Here is a 20,795-nt window from a genome sequence, read left to right as displayed (position 1 = left end):
CAGTCTCCCAAGAATGTGCCTGGGCTGGGCCAGGACCTCAAGGGTGCTCAGGGACGCTGTGCTGCGCCAGCGTACTGAGGGGATCAGAATGCGTGTCTCCAAACCCCAAAAGGCGCTGTGCACTGGGGAGTGGGTGGACGGGAGTAAGTCGTGGTCCTTCCGCCAGGGAGTCCCCCGAGAGCAAGGGAGACCCCTGAGTGAGCTAGAAATGCCTGTCTCCGCGGTCATCATGCACTGCACCCTGCTAGGGGAGCCGCCTCAGTGAGAGCATGGCAGGCAGAGAAGGAGAGAAGGGCAGCCGGAGGTGGAGGGGAAGTGTGAGCAAAAGCACAGAAGGGCAGAGGGTGAGGGGCAGCTGGGAGTCGGTGAGGGCATTCGGGTGGCTGCGATGCCTGATGCTGGGGAGGAGCTGAGCAGGAAGAGCCCCTCTGGAAGGGGTCCCCTACTTCTCTCTGGGGCCTCGAGTGGGGCTGGCTCCCCACTCCACCCCCAACCCTGTCCAGGGAGGGCACTGCTGCCTGGCCAGAGAGGCAGCCAGGGTTCAGGTGTGAAAAGAAGGCTACCCCAGCCCCTTTCATGAGGCAGCCTGGGGGGGCGGGGGTGGAGGAGGGAGGAACTCAGAGTCCACCCCACAGAATGACCTTCCTTCTCTGCCCTGCAGATCCCCCCATACCTGAGGCTCTAATCCTCTAGGGTGGTCATGAGAGCCGAAGCTGATAACAAGACCACCCCTGTAAAGTGAACACACTAGAAGGATGTGAGTGAAAGGGCCTTGGGTGTCAGAGAGGAAGGGCTTCTGAGCTATCCTCGCGTCCAGCCCTCTTTTTTTTTTTTGCGGTACAAGGGCCTCTCACTCTTATGGCCTCTCCCGTTGCGGAGCACAGGCTCCGGACACGCAGGCTCAGCGGCCATGGCTCACGGGCCCAGCCGCTCCGCGGCATGTGGGATCTTCCCTGACCGGGGCACGAACCCGCGTCCCCTGCATCGGCAGGCGGACTCTCAACCACTGCGCCACCAGGGAAGCCCCAGCCCTCATTTTATAGAGGAAGAACCAGGCGCAGGGAAGCCATATGATGTGCCCAGGGTGGGACACAGTGGAGACGGATCCCGGCCCTCCCTCCTACCCTATGTTGCCTCCAGACTGCAAACTCTTCTCACTTTCTTTGCCTGCCCCTGACCCAAAATATGCCTCCTCAGCCTGCCATGCTGAGTGGGATCACACTGTGAGGATGGTTTCTTGGAGGTGGTTAATATACATGCCCTTTCAGGCAGGCTTTAAATGGGTATCAGTCACTCATACTATAGTATGAATTAGTTTCATCAGCTGCTCCCCCCTGAACTAACAAAGCAAGGGCCTTGATAGAATGAGGATTTTTAAGAAAGGGGCAGAGAAAGAGATAACTGTGGATCCTCTAGCTTTGTTCAGGCAGGACAAGCTTAAATGGGCCCAAGGCAGCTGTTACAGTACAAAGAGAAGGCCTGGTTTCAAATCCAGTTTCCCGAATTTATTCACTCTGAGCTCCAAGTCCTACCTCTGTAAAGTGGCAGCAGGGAACTGACTGAATCAGAAGTCTCTTCCAGGCTGACATTCTAGTTTTCCTCACCACAAACAAGAGGGTCCCAGGAAGGAGATAGGCTGTCTTCCAGTCCCCCCAGCCCCACCCCCCGAGTCCCAGGACAGGAAGGCCAGGCCTCAGGGCCCTTCGTGTCATGGGTCAAGTCCTGGTGCATCTCTCCATGAAGACAGGAAGACGGGCTCCAGCAGGGCTCCAGTCACAGAAGGAAATTCCTGCCTTGTCAGCACAGCAGGAAGCAGACTGAACCTCAGCCCAACTCCATCTTCGCCTTGTAACGACCTCTTCCAGGGAGCAGGACCTGACTCTCCCGTGACAAACATAAACATCTGCTCTATTTGTGAGTCCTGTACAGCTGACAGAGCTCTGTCGTGTCCATTATTTCTCTCTTTTTATGTACAGTGAAGTACAGTATAATTATCATATGATGAAGTACCCAAAATCTTAACTGTACAGCTCCGTGAATCTCTACAAATATATACACACCCCTGTATCCATCACTCACATCAAGATTATAAATGAAACTTGCAACGGTATAATTTACCGTCTTAGTCTTTTGTGCTAGTGTTACCATACACTTTATTTCTACATTTTTATTATTTTTTGCTTCAAACAGCCCAAAGGCTTTTGTTTCTGTTGTGAAAAAAAAATTTGTCTCTTCTATTTGTCTACATGTTTACAATGTCTGATGCTCTCCATTTCCTTCTGGTAGTCTAGATTTCCGTCTGGGATTCTTTCCCTTGGCCTGAAGAACTTCCATTAGTATTTCTTGTAGTGTAGGTTTCCTTACAATGAATTCTCCAAACTTTTATTTGTCTAAAAATGTCTTAATTTGGCCTTTATTGTTGAAGGAGATTATTATTGGATGTAGACTTCTAAGTTTGCAGGTTTTGTTTCCTTTAAGCCTTTAAAATTGTTCTTCAATTGTCTTCTGGCTTCCTTAGTTTCTAATAAGTTAGTGGGACTTCCCTGGTGGTCCAGTGCTTAAGACTCCACGCTCCCAATGCAGGGGGCCTGGGTTCGATCCCTGGTCAGGGAACTAGATCCTGCATGCTCTAACTAAAAGATCCCACATGCCTCAACAAAGATCCCACATGCCACAACTAAGACCCAGCACAACCAAATAAATAAATATATTTCTTTTAAAGTCAGTTATTGTTCTTACTGTTTTTCCTCTGAATGTAATATGACTATACTTTCTGGATGATTTTAAGACTTTCTCTTTACTTCTGTTTTCTAGCTTGATTATAATGTTCCTAGAAATAGCCTTCCTTGTATTTATCCTACTTGTTTTACTGAGATTATTAAATCTGTGGGTTGATGTCTTTCATCAGTTTTGGAAAATGTTCAGTCATTCTTTCTGCAGCTGTTTACTCTCCCCATTCTCTCTCTCCTTTTCTTCTGGGACTCCAATTATACATATGTCATACTATTTAATATTGTTTCATAGGTTTTGTTGCTCTATTCCAAGGGCTGGCAAACTTTTTCTCTAAAGGATCAGAGTGTAAATATTTTAGGCTTTTCAGGCGATATGGTCTCTGTCACAACTACTCAGCAATGCCATTGTGGTACTAAACCAGACATAGATAATACTTAAACAAATCGGAATGCCTATGTCTCAATAAAACTTCATTTATAAAAATAAGCAGCAGGGGACTTCCCTGGTGGCACAGTGGTTAAGAATCTGCCTGCCAACTCAGGGGACACAGGTTCGATCCCTGGTCCGGGAAGATCCCACATGCCGGGGAGCAACTAAGCCCGTGTGCCACAACTACTGAGCCTGTGCTCTGCAGGCTACTACTCAGCCTGGTGCTCTGCAACAAGAGAAGCCACTGCAATGAGAAGCCCGCCCACCACAACCAAGAGTAGCCCCCACTCGCTGCAACTAGAGAAAGACCACATGCAGCGGTGAAGACCCAATGCAACCAAAAATAAAATTAATTAATTAATTTAATTTAATTAATAGATTTAAAAAATAACAAGCAGAAGGCTAGATTTGGCCCATGGATCCACAGGCTGCTGACTTTTACTCTAGTCTGCTACTGGTGGTGGTTTCTTTCTACGCTTCAGTTTGGATAATTTATTTTGACTGGCCTTTAAGTTTTCACTGATCCTTTCTTCTGTTGTATCCAATCTGCTATCAAGCCTATTAAATGAATATGTCATTTCAGATATTGTATTTTTTAATTCCAGAGTTTCAATTTGCTTATTTTTTAACAGACTTTATTTTTATAGCAGTTTTATATTCACAGCAAAATTGAGCTGAAAGTGCAGAGAGTTCCCATATTCTGCCTGTCCCTACTATCAACATCCCTCACCAAAGTGGTACGTTTTTCACAATTGATAAACCCACATTGACACATCATTATCACCCAAAGTCTAGAGTTTACATTAGGGATCCCTCTTGGTGTTGTATATTCTATGGGTTTGGGCAAACGTATCATGACAGGTATCCACCACTGTAGTATCACTGTAGCGATGTAGTATCACTGAATAGTTTCCGTACCCTAAAAATCCTATGTTCTCTACCTGTTCATCACTCCCCCGCTAAACTCCTGGCAACCACTGATCTTTTTACTGTCTTCATAGTTTTGCCTTTTCCAGAATATCATACAGTTGGAATCACAGTACATAGCCTTTCCAGAATGGCTTCTTTCACTTAATAAAATGTGTTTAAGATTCTTCCCTGTCTTTTAATGGCTTGATAGCTCATTTATTTTTAGCACTGAATAATATTCCGTTGTCTGGATATAGTGCAGTTTATCCATTCACCTACCAAATGACAAAACTGCTTCCAAGTTTTGGCTATCATTAATAAACATTCATATGCAAGTTTTTGTGTGAACATAAGTTTTCAACTCATTTGGGTAAAAACCAAGTAGCACAATTGCTGGATTATATGGTAAGAATATGTTTAGTTTTGTGAGAAACTGCTAAAGTGTCTTCCAAAGTGGTTGAACCATTTTGCATTTCCACCAAGAGTGAATGATAGCTCCTATTTTCCCACGTTCTTACTGGCATTTGGTGTTGTCAGTGTTTTGGATTTTGGCCATTCTAATAGGTGTGTAGTGGTATCTCATTGTTGTTTTAATTTGTAGTACCTTAATGACATATGATGTTGAGCATCTTTTCATATACTTATTTTGCCATCTGTATATCTTCTTTGGTGAAGTCTCTCTTCAGGTCTTTTTCCATTTCATTGAGTTGTTCTTTTTTTTTTTTTTTTTCTTTGCCACACTGGCAAGTGGGTCTTAGTTTCCTGACCAGGGATTGAACCCACGCCCACTGCATTGGAAGTATGGAGTCTTAACCACTGGACTGTCAGGGAAGTCCTAGAGTTATTCATTTTCTTATTATTGAGTTTTAAGAGCTCTTTGTATGTTTTGGATAACAATCTTTTATCAGATAAGTATTTTGCAAGTATTTTCTCCCAGTCTGTGACTTGTCTTATTCTCTGACAGTGTCTTTCACAGAGCAGTTTTAAATTTTAATTAAGTGTAGTTTATCGAATAGTTCTGTCGTGGAATCATGTCTTTGTGTTATAGCTAAAAAGTCATCACCATACCCGAGGTCATGTAGATTTTCTCCTATATTATCGTCAAGGAGTTTTATCATTCTGCACTTTACATTCATGCCTTTGATCCATTTTGAGGTAATTTTTATGAAAGATGTAAGGTCTGTGTCTAGATTAATTTGTTGCATGCAGCTATCCAATTGTTCCAGTACCATTTGTTGAAAAGACTGTCTTTTCTCCATTGTATTGCCTTTGCTCCTTTGTCAAAGATCGGTTGAATATATCTGTTTGGACTTACTTCTGGGTTCTCTATTTTATTCTATTAATCTATTTGTCTATTCCTTCAGCAAAACCATACCATCTTGATTGTAGCTGATTTATAGTAAGTCTTGAAGTCAAGTAGTGTCAGTTCTACAACTTTTTTCTTCTCCTTCAGTGTTGTGTTGGCAATTTTAGGTCTTTTGCCTCTTCACATAAACTTTAGAACCAGGTGGTTAATATCCACAAAATAATTTGCTGGGATTTTGATTGGGATTGTATTGAATCTACAGATCAAGTTGGGAAGAACTGACATCTTGACAATATTGAATTTTCTTATTCATGAACATGGAATTACTCTCCATTTATTTACTTATTTGATTTCTTTTGTCAGAGTTTTGTATTTTCCTCATATACATCTTGTACATATTTTGTTACATTTACACTTAAGTATTTCATTTGGTGGGGTGTTAATGTAAATGGTATTTTTTTCAATTTAATTTTTCTCTTGTTCATTGCTGACATATAGAAAAGCAATAGACTTTTGCTTATTAACTTTCTATCCTGCAACCTTTCTACAATCACTTACTAGTTTTAGGAATTTTTTTTGTTGCTGTTGTCAATTTTTTGAGATTTTCTACACACACAATTATGTCATCTGTGGACAAAGTTTTATTTCTTCCTTTCCAATCAGTATATATTTTATTTTATTTTATTGTCTTATTGCATCCACTAAGACTTCCAGTATGATGTTGAAAAGGAGAGATGAGAGGGAACATCCTTGTCTTCTTCCTGATCTTAGCAATAAAGCTTCTAGTTTCCCACCATTAAGTTTGATGTTAGCTGTACATTTTTGGTAGATGTCCTTTATCAAATTGAAGAAGTTCCCCTCTATCCCTAGTTTGCTGAGAGTTTTTATCATGAATGGGTGTTGGATTCTGTGAATGTTTTTTCTGCCTCTGTTGATATGATCATGTGATTTTTCTTCTTTGGCTTGTTGATGGATTACATTAACTGGTTTTCAAATGTTGAGCCAGCCTTGCATACCTGGAATAAATCCCATTTGGTTGTGGTGTATAATTCTTTTTATACATGCTGGGTTCAATTTGCTAATATTTTGTTGAAGATTTTTGCATCTATGTTTATGAAAGATATTGGTCTGTAGTTTTCTTTTCTTGCAATGTCTTTGTCTGGTTTTTGTATTAGGGTAATAATGGCCTCACCAAATAAGTTAGGGAAGTATTCCCTCTGCTTCTATCTTCTGCAAGAGATTGTAGAGAATTGGTATGATTTCTTCCTCAAATGTTTAGTAGAATTCACCAGTGAACCCATCTGAGCTTGGCATGTTCTCTTTTAGAAGGTTATTATTGCCTTAATTTCTTTAATATATATAGGCCTATTCAAATTGTCTATTTCTTCTTGTGTAAGCTTTGGCAGATTGCATTTTTCAAAGAATTGCTCATTTTATCCAGGTTATCAAATTTGTGGGCATAGAGTTGTTCATAATATTCCTTTATTATCCTTTTAATAAAGGATCTGTAGTAATGTCCCCTCTTTCATTTCTGGTATTAGTAATTTGTGTCTTCTCTCTTTTGTTCTTTCTTAGCCTGGCTAAAGCCTTGTCAATTTTATTTATCTCTTCAAAGAGCCAGCGTTTGAGTTTGTTGGTTTTCTCTACTTCTTCTTTTCAATTTCACTGATTTCTGCTCTAATTTTTTTCCTTCTACTTACTTTGGATTTAATTTACTCTTCTTTTTCTAGTTTCCTAAGGTGGAAGTTTATATGACTGATTTCAGATCTTTCTTCTTTTCTAACATATACATTTAATGCTATAAATCTCCTCCAAGCACTGCTTTCACTGCATCACACAAATTTTGATAAGTTTATTTTCATTTTTATTTAGTTCAAAATATTTTAAAATTTATCTTGAGATTTCTTCTTTGACCCATATATTATTTAGAAGTGTGTTGTTTAACCTCCAATTATCTGGGGATTTTTCCAGCTAGCTTTCTGTTATTGATTTCTAGTTTAATTCAATTTTGGCCTGAGAGCAAACATTGCATGATTTCTATTGTTTTAAATTGTTAAGGTATGTTTTATGGCTCAGAATGTGATCTACATTTGTGAATATTTCATGTGAGCTTGATAAGAAGGTGTATTCTGCTGTTGTTGAATGAAGTAGTCTATACATTTTCTGCCTGATGGATCTGTCCATTTCTGATAGAGGCGTGTTCAAGCCTCTGACTTTAATAGTGGATTCATCTATTTCTTCTTGCAGTTCTACCAGTTTTTGCCTCACGTATTTTGATGCTTTGTTGTTATATGCATACACATTAAGAATTGTTATTACTCTTAAAGAACTGACTGCTTTATCATTACGTAATGCCCCTCTATATCCCTAATAACTTTCATTGCTCTGAAATCTGCTCTGTCTTAAAACTGATATAGCTAAAACCACTTTCTCTAGGTTAGCATTAGCATGGTATATCTTTCTCCATCCATTTACTTTTAATCTATATGTGTCTTTATATTTAAAGTGGATATGGTGTAGACAACATATAGTGAAGTCTTGTTTTTTGATCCACTTTGACAATCTTTGTCTTTTACTTGATGTATTTAGACCATTAACATTTTTTTTTTTTTTTTTTTTTTTTTTTTTGTGGTACGCGGGCCTCTCACTGTCGTGGCCTGTCCCGTTGCGGAGCACAGGCTCTGGACGCGCAGGCTCAGCGGCCATGGCTCACGGGCCCAGCCGCTCAGCGGCATGTGGGATCTTCCCGGACCGGGGCACGATCCCGCGTCCCCTGCATCTGCAGGCGGACTCTCAACCACTGCGCCACCAGGGAAGCCCGACCATTAACATTTAAAGTGATCATTGATATAGTTGGATCAATATTTACCATATTTGTTACTATTTTCTATTTGTTACATTGTTCTTGGCTCCAGTTCTTTTCTTCCACTCCTTTTTTGCCTTTTGTCGTTTTTTTTTTTTTTTTTTTTTTTTTTTTTTGCACTACACGGGCCTCTCACTGTTGTGGCCTCTCCCGTTGCGGATCACAGGCTCCAGACGCGCAGGCTCAGCAGCCATGGCTCACGGGCCCAGTCGCTCCGCGGCACGTGGGATCTTCCCGGACCGGGGCACAAACCCATGTCCCCTGCATCGGCAGGTGGATTCTCAACCACTGTGCCACCAGGGAAGCCCCCTTTTGTGGTTTTAATTGGGTATTTTTTATGATTCCATTTTCTCTCCTTTCTTAGCATATCAGTTATATTTCTTTTTTTTTTTTTACACTTTTTTTTTTAGTCGTTGCTCCAGAGTCTGCAATATACATTTACAACTAATCCAAGTCCACTTTCAAATATTACTATACCACTTCATGGGCAATGTGAGTACCTTATAATAACAAAATAATCCTAATTCCTCCCTCCAGTCCATGTAACATTGCTGTCATTCATTTCACTTATATGTGTGTATATTTATATATGTATATACACATACATAAGTATATATATGTACATAATTGAATACATTGTTGCTGTCATTATTTTGAACAAATTGTTATCTGTTAGATCAATTAAGAATAAGAGAAGTTTTGTTTTACTTTCATTTAGTCCTTCTCTGATGCTCTTCCTTTAGTTATATAGATCCAATTTTCTGACCTATATCATTTTCCTTCTCTCTAAAGAACTTCTTTTAACAGTTCTTGTAAGGCAAGTATCCTGGCAACAAATTCCCTCAATTTTTGTTTGAGAAAGTCTTTATTTCTCCTTCACTTCTGAAGGGTAATTTTACAGAGTACAGAATTCTGTGCTAATGGATTTTTTTTCTTCTCAACACTTTAAGTATTTCACTCCACTTTCTTCTTGATTATATGATTTCTGAGGAGAATTCAGACATAATTTTCATCTTTGCTCCACTATAGGTAAGTTTTTCCTCCCTCTGGCTTCTTTCCAGATTTTTTTAATCTTTGATTTTCTACAGTTTTTATACGATATGCCTAGGTATAGTGGGTTGTTGTTGGGTTTGTTTGTTTGAAATTTATCATACATAGTGTTCTCTGAGTGCTATGGTATGAGTGTTTGTATTCCTCCAAAATTCATATGTTGAAACCTAATGCCCGGTATAGTGTATTAGGAAGTAGGGTCTTTGAGAGCTGATTATCATGAGGGCAGAGCTCTCATGAATAGAAATAGTGCCCTAGTAAAGGAAGCTCAAGAAAGCTCCCTTACTCCTTCCACCATGTGAGGTTATAGTGAGAAGATGGCCACTTATGAACTAGGAAGCAGGCTCTCACCAGGCACAGTACCTGATCATGCTAACACCCTGATCTCAGACTTCTAGACTCCAGAACTCTGAGAAACAAATTTATGTCACCCAGTCTGTGGTATTTTGTTATAGCAGACTGAACTAAGACACTAAGCTTCCTGATTCTGTGGTTTTGTGTCTGACATTAATTTGGAGAAATTCTCTATCATTATTGCTTTAAACATTTATCCTCTTTCTTTTCCTTTCTTCTCCTTCTGGTATGGCCTTTATGCACATATTATAACTTTGGTATTTGTCCCACAGTTCTTAGATATCCTGTACCATTTTTTGTCTTTTTGCTCTTTGCTTTTCCATTTTGGAAGTTTCTCTTGATGTATCATCAAGCTCAGAGATTCTTCTCTCAGCCATGTCCAGTCTACTAATGAGTCCATTGAAGGCATTCTTCATTTCTGTTGCAGTGTTTTTTATCTCTAGCATTTCTTTTCAATTCTTTCTTAGAATTACATCCACCTGCTTACATTGCCCATCTGTTCTTGTGGACTGTCTACTTTATCCATTAGCACCCTTAGCATATTAATCATTGTTGTTTTAAATTTCTAATCTAATCATTCAAACATCTCTTCCATATCTGAGTCTGCTTCTGATACTTGCTCTGTTTCTTCAAAACTAGGTTTTTCTCCTGGGCATATTCCAGAGAAAACTCTAATTTGAAAAGATACATGCACCCCAATGTTCACAGCAGCACTATATACAATAACCAAGACATGGAAGCAACCTAAATGTCCATCAACAGATGAATGGATAAAGAAGATATGAGATATATATAGATAGATAGATAGATAGATAGATAGATAGATATAAAATGGAATATTACTCAGCCATAATATTACTCAGCCATAAAAATGAATGAAGTAATGCCATTTGCAGCAACATGGATGGACCTAGAGATTATCATACTAAGTGAATTGAGACAGAGAAAAACAAATATCATATAATATCACTTATATGTGGAATCTTAAAAAATGATATAAATGAACTTATTTACAAAACAGAAATAGAATCACAGACATACAAAACAAACTTATGGTTATCAAAGGGGATAGTGGGGGGTGGGGAGAGATAAATTAGGAGTTTGGGATTAACATAGACATCCTACTATATACAACATAGGTAAACAACAAGGACCTACTCTATACCACAGGGAAATATATTCAATATCTTGTAATAACCTATAATGGAAAAGAATATATATATATATATATATATATATATAAATGAATCACTTTGCTGTACATTTGAAACTAATACAACACTGTAAATTAACTATACTTCAATTTTTTCTTTTTTTTTTAAAGAATCATCTTTTTTAAAAATTTTATTTATCTTGGGCTGCGTTGGGCCTTCGTTGCTGCACGCAGACTTTCTCTAGTTGCGGGGAGCAGGGGCCACCCTTCGCTGTGGCATGCAGGCTTCTCATTGCGGTGGCTTCTCTTGTTGTGGAGCACTGGCTCTAGGGCACGCGGGCCTCAGCAGTTGTGGCACGCGGGCTCAGTAGTTGTGGCACACGGGCCCAGCCACTCCGCGGCATGTGGAATCCTCCCGGACCAGGGCTCGAACCCGTGTCCCCCGCATTGGCAGGCGGATTCTTAACCTCTGCGCCACCAGGGAAGTCCCTTCAATTTTTTTTTTTTTCCCCTTCAATTTTTAAAACCTGTGTTTTTTGCCTTTTAGTGTGCCTGTAATTTTTTTATCCTGAGAGCTAGACAGGATGTACTGAGTAAAAGGTACTGTGGTAAATAAGCCTTTAGTAATGTGGTGATAAGGAGGGAAAGTATTCTGTAGGTCTATGATTAGATTCCAGTCTTTTAGTGAGCCTGTGCCTCTGAACAGTTAACTTTGCACATGCTCCCTAGTTTTGCCCTGCTACGTGGGCCAAGATGACTAGAGCGGACCTGGATATTTTACTTCCTCCAAGTCCATTAGACAAAAATCCATTTAGGCTCTGGCAAAATAGTTTCTCTTGAGGACAGACCTTAAGAACAGAATTCTCTAGCATATTTCAAAGTGGTTCCTTTAACCACCTTCTGCCAGAAGCATGAGACGATTTTTCTCTCATATTCTCTGTGACAACCTAGTCAAGATCAGACTTGTTCACACTGACCCTCCAGCAATTCATTAATTACATTTTAGGTTTCCTACCCCAGTCCTTGATCCCACAGAGCTTCCTGCTCCAGCATGTTTTTGTTTTTTGTCTTGTTTTTTGTTATGGGTTTACTTTTCTTTTTCATTTCTTTATATATAATTCTTTTTTTAATATTTATTTATTCATTTGGCTGTGCCTGGTCTTAGTTGTGGCACATGGAATCTTCGTTGCAGCATGCGGGATCTTTAGTTGCGTCATGCAGGATCTTTTGTTGCGGCATGTGAGATCTAGCTCCCTGACAGGGATAGAACCCAGGCCTCCTGCATTGGGAGCACAGAGTCTTAACCACTGGACCACCAGGGAAATCCCTGCTCCAGCATGTTTTGATTCTTTTCATTTGCCTGTCTGTCTCTTTAATTTGGGGGACAGCAGTTTGCCTGTGGCCTTACTTCTCTAACCACTCTAAGAAGAGTTGCTGATTTTTTCAGTTTTTTCAGTTTTTTCTTTGTTGTTAGGATGCAGTAATGACTTCCAAGCTCCTTACATACCAGATTGGAAATGGAAGTCCCATCTGCTTAATTTTTTTAGCATTTCCATTTCTCTAGTTTGTTCATTTTATTTCTAAATGCCTTAAGATATTTAGAGTTGTTATTTTAAGTCTTTGTCTGTTAATTCCAACATCTAATTAATATGTGGATCTTCTACTGGTTACTTTTTCTCTTGATTGTGATTTAACATTTTCTTGCTCCTTTGTATGTCTAATAATTTTGTACTATATGCCAGACATTGTGTATAAAAGAATAATAGACACTGAAGTAGGTATACCCCCTCACCAGCAGAGGCCACACCCTTTCCTCTGTCAGAGGGCTAGCATGAGGGTTTATCTCATTGATCTTATAAAGAGTTGAGCTAAAAACCCAGAATTGCCAAAGCAATCCTGAATAAAAAGAACAAAGCAGGAGGCATAACCCTCCCAGACTTCAGACAATACTATAAAGCTACAGTAATCAAAACAGCATGGTATTAGCACAAAAGCAGACATATGGGTCAATGGAACAGAATACAGAGTCCAGAAATAAACCTACACATCTATAGTCAATTAAGGAGGCAAGAATATACAATGGGAAAAAGACAGTTTCTTCAGCAAGTGGTGTTGGGAAAGTTGGACAGCCACGTAAATCAATGAAGTTAGAAAACACCCTCTCACAATACACAATAAAAAACTTAAGATGGCTTTAAAACTTAAACATAAGACATGACACCATAAAACTCCCAGAAGAGATCATAGGCAAAACATTTTCTGACACAAATCATACCAGTGTTTTCTTAGGTCGGTCTCCCAAGGCAATAGAAATAAAAGCAAAAATAAACAAATGAGATCTAATCAAACTTACAAGCTTTTGCACTGCAAAGGAAACCATAAACAAAACAAAAAGACAACCTACAGACTGGGAGTAAATATTTGCAAATGATGCAACCAACAAGGGATTAATTTCCAAAATATACAAATAGCGCATACAACTCAACAACAAAAGAAAAAAATTATCCAATCAAAAAATGGGCAGAAGACCTAATTAGACATTTCTCCAAAGAGGACATAGAGATGGCCAATAAGCACATGAAAAGATGCTCATCACCGCTAATTAAATGCAAATTTAAAATACAATGAGGTACCACCTCACACGGATCAGAATGGCCATCATTAAAAAGTCTACAAATAACAAATGCTGGAGAGGGTATGGAGAAAAGGAAACCCTCCCACACTGTAGGTGGGAATGTAAATTGATGCAGCCGCTAGAGAAGACAGTATGGAGGTTCCTCAGAAAACTAAAAATAGAATTACCATATTAACCAGCAATCCCAATCCTGGGCATATATCTGGACAAAACTCTCATTCAAAAAGATACACACAGAGCCTCCCTGGTGGCGCAGTGGTTGAGAATCTGCCTGCCAATTCAGGGAACGTGGGTTCGAGCCCTGGTCTGGGGGGGTCCCACATACTGCGGAGCAACTGGGCCCGTAGGCCACAACTACTGAGCCTATGCGTCTGGAGCCTGTGCTCTGCAACAAGAGAGGCCACAACAGTGAGAGGCCCGCGCACCGCGATGAAGAGTGGCCCCCACTCGCCGCAACTAGAGAAAGCCCATGCACAGAAATGGAGACCCAACACAGCCATAAATAAATAAATAAAATTTTTAAAAAAATGATACACACACCCCTATGTTCATAGCAGCACTATTCACAATAGCCAAGACACTGAAACAACCTAAATGTCCATCAACAGATGAATGGATAAAGATGTGGTACATATATACAATGGAATACTACTCAACCATAAAAAAGACTGAAATAATGCCATTTGCAGCAACATGGATGCAACTAGTGAAGTGAAGTAAGTCAGAAAGAGAAAGACAAATACCATATGATATTACTTATATGTGGAATCTAAAATATGACACAAATGAACTCATCTATGAAACAGTAGCAGAATCACAGACATAGAGAACAGACTGGTGGTCACCAAGGGGGAGGGGGTTGGGGGAGGGATGGAGTGGGAGGTTGGGGTTAGCAGATGTAAGCTTTTATATATAGAATGGATAAACAACAAGGTCCTACTCTATAGCACAGGGAACTATATTCAGTATCCTATGATAAACCATAATAGAAAAGAATATTAAAAAAAGAATGTATAGGGCTTCCCTGGTGGCGCAGTGGTTGAGAGTCCGCCTGACGACGCAGGGGACACGGGTTCGTGCCCCGGTCTGTGAAGATCCCACATGCCGCGGAGCGGCTGGGCCCGTGAGCCATGGCCGCTGAGCCTGCACGTCCGGAGCCTGTGCTCTGCAACGGGAGAGGCCACAACAGTGAGAGGCCCGCATACCGCAAAAAAAAAAAAAAAAAAAAAAAAGAATATATATATATGTATACATATATATATATCTGAATCACTTTGCTGTATAGCAGAAATTAACATAACATTGTAAATCAACTGTACTTCAATTAAAAAAGAAAAAAAGAGTTGCGCTAGATGGGAGCTGAGTTAGTTTTATTTCATGGAGGTTTCAATATTTCAAGGGTGAGTTCAGTACCTTCCCCTCCAGGGCTTTGGATCTAAGTACTGTCTCTGTCTCTGTCTCTCTCTCTCATTCTCCTTCTCTTTGCCAGACCTGCCTCCAGTTGATGCTTATTCAGCCAAACCCCATGGAAGAGAACTAGCAGGCCAGCTCCTAAGGGGTAGCTTTATACTGGGGGCTCCTCCAGATTCTAATCTGCCACATAGGTTTACCCAGTTGTTGAGAGTTGGGACGTTTTCTCCTTTCCCAGCAAAGTCCCTCCACCTGTCAGGCCTGCTCCTCCACTACCCAGTTTAGGAGGCCGCCCCCACTAGGCAGCATGAAAGCAACTGCCAGTCTCTTCTCTCCTGGAAGGGCTTGATCCTCTCTGTAACGTATTTCATTTATACTCTGCATCTGTGTCCAGAGCTTTCCTATGGCTTTAAAGAAAGCATTTATTTATTTATTTATTTATTTATTTATTTTTGGCTGTGTTAGGTCTTCATTGCTACGCACGGGTTTTCTCTAGTTGTGGAGAGCAGGGGCTACTCTTTGTTGCAGTGCGCAGGCTTCTCATTGTGGTAGCTTCTCTTGTTGCAGAGCACGGGCTCCAGGCGTGTGGGCTTCAGTAGTTGTGGCACACGGGCTTCAGTAGTTGTGGCTCGCGGGCTCTAGAGCGCAGGCTCAGTAGTTGTGGCGCACGGGCTTAGTTGCTCCGTGGCACGCGGGATCTTCCCGGACCAGGGCTTGAACCCGTGTCCCCTGCATTGGCAGGTGGATCCTTAACCACTATGCCACCAGGAAAGCCCCTGCCCCACTTACTGACTGGTGAGCTTGGGCATTTGTTTTCCACTTTCCTGGCTCCCCGGGAGGACCGGCCAGGGCACGGGCAGCAGATGCACCAGTAACGAACAGAGAGCTCACTTCCAAGCCCCACGTCCCTGCTGACCTCAGTCAGGTCTGGGTCCTCCTCAGTGGTACCAAAGCTTTCCTGCTGCTCCAATGGAACAGTGTCCCCTCCCACCGATAAACAGGTTTGAAGTTCATAACTGGTACACAAGGTCACCAAAGGGCCCTTGAGAGTGTGTAGGAGAAAGATCTGAGGTCAAGCAATCTTTGAAATCCTAGGTCTGCCACTGATCAGTCCTGTGACCTTGGACAATCACTTGACCTCATGGAGCTCAATTTCCTTATCTGAAAAGGAGGATGATAATAGCACCTGAGATGAGATGGTCCATGTATAACGCACACACAGTGCACTGACGTGTTCAATAATATCCATTGTCTGCCTCCCTCCCTTCTCTCCCCTGCCCCAGGCCCGAGGAGCTACAGAAACCTGCAGACATGATCAAGCACCCCCTATCAGTGACCTCTGAAAAATCAGAGTGACGTGAAATGTGCCAATGGATAAGTGATGGAGAAATTTGTGCCCATTTTCAAAGAAGGGATTCAGGAACCTGCACACAGATAAGCCTAAATTTTATCTCTAGCAAGATTCTTAAATTATTCAACAGCTGTATTTACAAGAGCTGAAAACAGCATCTGCAGGCTTTTCTAGAGGAAAGCGATGGTCCCCTTCCCCACTTTGATATTTGACTGGCATTTGGAGGAGGATGTTAGAAGCACAGCATTTCTCGATTTGACAAACTTATCTCATGACTCCCTGGAGGTGATGTTTACAGGTTATAGCACAATTGCGTATTTTCACAGGTGACTGAACAATTAATTATTCATAGAGTGGGCCTCTGATACTCAGCCACAGGGGACCATCCTGCCCAAAAATCTAGGCAGTGAGTTGGATGGGCTATAGTATGCATATTAATCAACCTCGAGGATCACACTGGCTGGAAAGGATGGTGCGCTCATTGAATGATGGGATCCAGATTCAAAAGTAACCCAAGAGCGTGGAGCAGGGACTTCCCTGGCAGTCCAGTGGTTAAGACTTCGCCTTCCAATGCAGGGGGTGCAGGTTTGATCCCTGGTCGGGGAGCTAAGACCCCACATGCCTCAGGGCCAAAAAACCGAAAACATAAAACAGAAGCAATATTGTAAGACATTCAATAAAGACTTTAAAAGTGGTCCACATCAAAAATAAAAAAATCTTCAAAAAAAAGTGTGGGGCAGTGGATGCACTCTCAGACATTGCCACTTTGGGAAAAGATCTGTTAGTTTCTTATAAAATTAAATATATATCTTCCTATGAGTCAGCAATTCTAATATTAAATATTTACTCAAGAGAAATGAAGATCTATGTCCGCACAAAAAAGCTCGTACACAAATGTTCTTAGCAGGTTCATTCATAATAGCCAACAGCTAGAAACAGCCCAGGTGTCCATCAACAGGACAACAGACAAACACACTGTGATATAATCATACAACACTATTCAATGACAAAAAGGAACAAACTACAAGTATAGGCAACAGTGTGGGTGAATCTCAAAATATTATGCTGATTTTTTAAAAAGTCTGACACTGCAAGATTCTATTGATTTGAGTTTCTAGACTGGGCAAAACCTATCAAAACAGTGTTTGCCTCTAGAGGGTTAAGATGGACATTGCCAGGGAAGGGGCATGGAAGAGCCTTCTGGGGTGATGACAATGTTCTCTATCTCAAGAGCAGTTTGGGTTACACAGGTGTTTGCATTTCTGGAAATGTATGTGTCTTTCGCTGTATATACCTTTAAAAACATAAACAAATATTGAACTCTAGTCAATGTACATGCAGAAATGTTTGGGTGCGTGGGGAAGCTTACTGATATCTGCAACTTACTTTGAAAATCGTCCAAAGGTAAGATGGATTGATAGAAGGGTAGAACGATGCGTAGATAGATATATGATACAGCAAGCATAGTAAAATATAAATTGTAGAATCTAGGTGGTGAGTATACAGGTGTTCACTGTACAATTATTTCAACTGTTTTGCATGTTTGAAACTTTCGTAACAAGACGTTCAAAAAATTAACCCAGCAGGATAGGGAGGTGGCTGAGAGCCAATAGGGTGAAATTGAATGCCAGTGAAGGGCAAGGGGTCTCTGCAGGTGTAAAGTGCTCCTTTGCTTAAACAGGGAATGAGGAAGTCCTGGTTCACCAGCAGTTCGTGTTCATAAGGAATGGGTTTCATCCAAGGTTATTATGAGCACATGTGCTGCTGCTGTAATTGATGTGGAATTAACAGATATTTCCATAATCCCTGCTCATGGAGGGCATCCCATCCTATTCCACACTGCTCTCACCCCCTTGATACTGGAGATCTCACTTTCAAGGAGACCTTAGCAAATGAGTCAGGATAGGCTGCGTTTTATTGCAGTAACAAAAGATCCCCAAATCTCAATGGCTTCTCTCTCATGTGGGTTGGCTGTGGCTCTGATCCTTGTCATCTTTGCTGGGATCTAAGCTGACAAAGTAGCCTTCATCTAGAATATTCTGTCTGGTGGCAGAAGGAAAAGATACATGGCAAACCACAGACTGGCCCTTACAGCTTCTGCTGAAAGGGACATACAGAGCTTCTGCCCACTTATCATTGGCCAAAGCAAGTAACACGGCTCTACCTTGGTTCAGCTGGACACAGATACCCCAACCTCCTGCAGGGAGAGGTACAGCTGACTATGGCCAACAGTGATTTGCTCTACCTCAAGGACTCTACCGGCATAGTGAAAGGGCTGGGAAAGGTGAACGGACGAGACCCACTTTACACAGCTCCAGAGGGTAGCCTGAGGACACCTCCAATGGCTGGAGTCACTGGCTTTGGGTCGCAACAGGAAGCACTTTCTAACAAGAAGGACTGTCCACACTGGGAGCAAAGAGGGCACACGTGACCTGGGCACCTCCATGGCCCAGCATGGTGCCCAGTACTGAAGATCTGATTGTATCCCATCCTCCTTATCCACCTGCAAATATTGGGCCCAGCTGCCCACAAAGCAGTGAGTTCCCTGTGCCTGGAAGGATGCAAGCAGACCCTGGATGGCCATGTGACATCCTGTAGATGGAACCCCTGTATTGGGAGGGTGGTCAGACAAGAGTGGGGCTCAGAGCTGCCAGCTGGGCTGCTGCAGAACCCAGTTTCCAAACACGCGTGCTTTCTGGGAGGGGCCGCAAAGCGGAAACCCCCCAGCGTTGAGCAGCTGCGCAGGGCTCTGAGATCTTGAATGCTGGCCAGGACTGTTACTGACCATCCCTCGACCTCGAGCAAGGGCCTCGCTGCAGGGGAGGTGGTGCTAAACTAGTGCACTTGTGAGCAATTCAAGCGGCGGGGCCTGGGCTGTGTATCCAGGACTCTGAGTGCATCTGTCACGGCCAAGCGGTGAGAGCACTGGCCAGCTATCCAATGCGGCCCGCACGACCCACTTAGGGCCTCATCCCTGAGCAGCGGCTCTGGGGAGCTCACGCTCCTACCGTGGGCCTGCCGTATGCAGAGAGACTGGCTGCTCTCTCATCACCGATTTGCTTTCCAAAGGTATCAGACCCCTCTCACCAACGTAATAACTTTTCTCATGAGAACAATCCCTTCTAGTTTGCAAAACGCCAACTGACAGAGCCTCTGCAGGCGCCAAACCTGTGTCCCAGTCAGGGCGGGGATCTGTCTTGGACTCACATTCGTCCCAGGCTGGGTGCTGGACCCAGCTGCCCATTCTGGGAGGGGATGCAAAAGAGAAGGGTCCATCCTGTAGCCCAGATGCCCGCCTGCCCCCTGGGACCACTCTGCTTGCCCAGCCGAGGTCATCGGATCCTTGGCTGGAAGGCCAGCTCTCCACACCACCTCCCACTCAGGCGGCGTTTAGCAGTTTACAAAGGAAGTTTACCTACCTCACAACTTCCTCAGAGAGGAGGGAAGCAGCTTCTCCAAGCCCACAGCGCTGGTAAGGGACAGGCAGGGATGGGGAACCCCACACCTCCCGTCTCTCTGAGCCCAGTGCACCATGGCGGCCCTCCCTCGTACTCCCCTCGTGCGCTGGCTCTCGGGCTGCCTGTGAGTGGGTGGGAAGCCCAGCAGCCTCTTCCGCAAGCCCGCACCAACTCGCACTCACCACACAGGGCTGCTTTAATTAAGAGGCAGATGAGATAGAGCTGTGAGACTTTCACAGCGCCTTCCCCTCCCTTCTGCCCTGGGGTTCCCTCCGGCTCCAGCCCAGCCCCCAGCAGAGCCTCCAGGGTGGTGGATGTCGGGAGATGGGGAGGAAGGTCAGGCCAGGCCTGGCTCCGGGCTGGCCAGCCAGAGGCCGGGTGGCCGGGGCAGCAGAGCAGCTCACGTCCGCACATTGCTGAGCGTCCGCATCGCTAGGCCTGTTTCCAGGGGCCAAGGCTCACAGCCCTCTACTGGGGACGGCCGCCTTCTGTGCTCAGCCAGAGGTGGCCCATGAATTCTGGCTGGCTCGGCCTTAAGCCCGACCTCAGCAGAGAAACACACAGAAGGCCAGGTCTCCAAGCCCTTCCCACCCCGCCCCCACCCCGCCCCCGGCCCTGGCCCGGGCACACATCGTCAGAGGCCTGCACGTCCAGTCCTGACCCTCAAGGCTGCTGACCCCCACCCTGCACGTCCGCGTGCAACTCTTTCACACCCCCCTGTCACGGCTCACCTTCTCTCTGCAGCTCCTGGGCCCTTACCCACTCCGCCTCTTGCTTTCTGAGTGCCTGAGTTAGTCACGTGCCTCCGTGCAAGGCCCAGTCTCACCTGCAGGCCCTGGGAGGCGCACTCATGGGATTATTCCTAACTCCCAGGGATGTCCTTAGATACACGTGTATCCTTAGAACTTTCTAGTGTGCTTGTGTATTCAGTTCACAGGAATGATGTCATGGTATAGCCTCCGTCCATCACATGGTTTTTCATTCAGCACTGTATTTTTAGGATCTCCTGGTAACTGTACGCCACCTTGTTCCTGACGGCTGTGTGGCTCACACCTGTCTGTTCTGCTAAGGTAGGACCATTAATTTAAAAAAAGTTTTTTTATTGAAGTATAGTTGATTTACAATGTTGTGTGTTTCTGGTGTA

At 43.0% G+C, this 20,795-nt stretch overlaps 1 protein-coding gene across 1 annotated transcript in view; it reads right to left on the bottom strand.

Annotated features, from left to right (window-relative positions):
- LOC132435227 (glycerol-3-phosphate acyltransferase 2, mitochondrial) overlaps positions 1-19,724 on the bottom strand; it is a 57,548-nt gene extending 37,824 nt beyond the window's left edge. The window contains exon 1 of the mRNA XM_060027343.1: positions 19,613-19,724. The gene's annotated coding sequence lies outside the window, so the exon portion shown is untranslated. The remainder of the gene's footprint in view (positions 1-19,612) is intronic.
- Positions 19,725-20,795: the final 1,071 nt, after the last annotated feature.

This window comes from Delphinus delphis, chromosome 12 (genome assembly GCF_949987515.2).
Source record: "Delphinus delphis chromosome 12, mDelDel1.2, whole genome shotgun sequence".
In the NCBI taxonomy this organism is placed as follows: Eukaryota; Metazoa; Chordata; class Mammalia; order Artiodactyla; family Delphinidae; genus Delphinus; species Delphinus delphis.
The sequence above is the reverse complement of the archived record's forward strand: the minus strand, read 5'-3'. Positions and strand labels throughout refer to the sequence as shown.